This window comes from Penaeus monodon, chromosome 34, assembly GCF_015228065.2.
Source record: "Penaeus monodon isolate SGIC_2016 chromosome 34, NSTDA_Pmon_1, whole genome shotgun sequence".
Classification (NCBI taxonomy): Eukaryota; Metazoa; Arthropoda; class Malacostraca; order Decapoda; family Penaeidae; genus Penaeus; species Penaeus monodon.
Genome location: NC_051419.1, coordinates 23,627,063 through 23,627,328, shown reverse-complemented (window position 1 = coordinate 23,627,328; position 266 = coordinate 23,627,063). Strand labels below are relative to the sequence as shown.

At 47.7% G+C, this 266-nt stretch overlaps 1 protein-coding gene across 1 annotated transcript in view; it reads left to right on the top strand.

Moving 5' to 3' along the window:
• LOC119594650 (cardioactive peptide-like) overlaps positions 1-266 on the top strand; it is a gene marked incomplete in the record, with an annotated part of 25,423 nt that overhangs the window by 23,024 nt on the left and 2,133 nt on the right.

Here is a 266-nt window from a genome sequence, read left to right as displayed (position 1 = left end):
AAGCACACAAGCCTTTTAAAAGATAAGAATACATCACTTCACTAACGAACTCCCTCTTACCTTCCTCCGCACTCCCCACCCCCAACCCTCCCACCCCCACCACGCTCTCTTGTCTTCTTAAGTGGAGAAAGAAGACGAAATTAGGCGTATTGTCTAGCCGAAACGAAGGCACAAGAAGCTCCTTACAATGCCCATCTCGGAAGTTGGAAGCACGCTACCCTGCCCTCTGCTGCTTTATCTCGAAAAAAAACGTATTATTTTGCCAG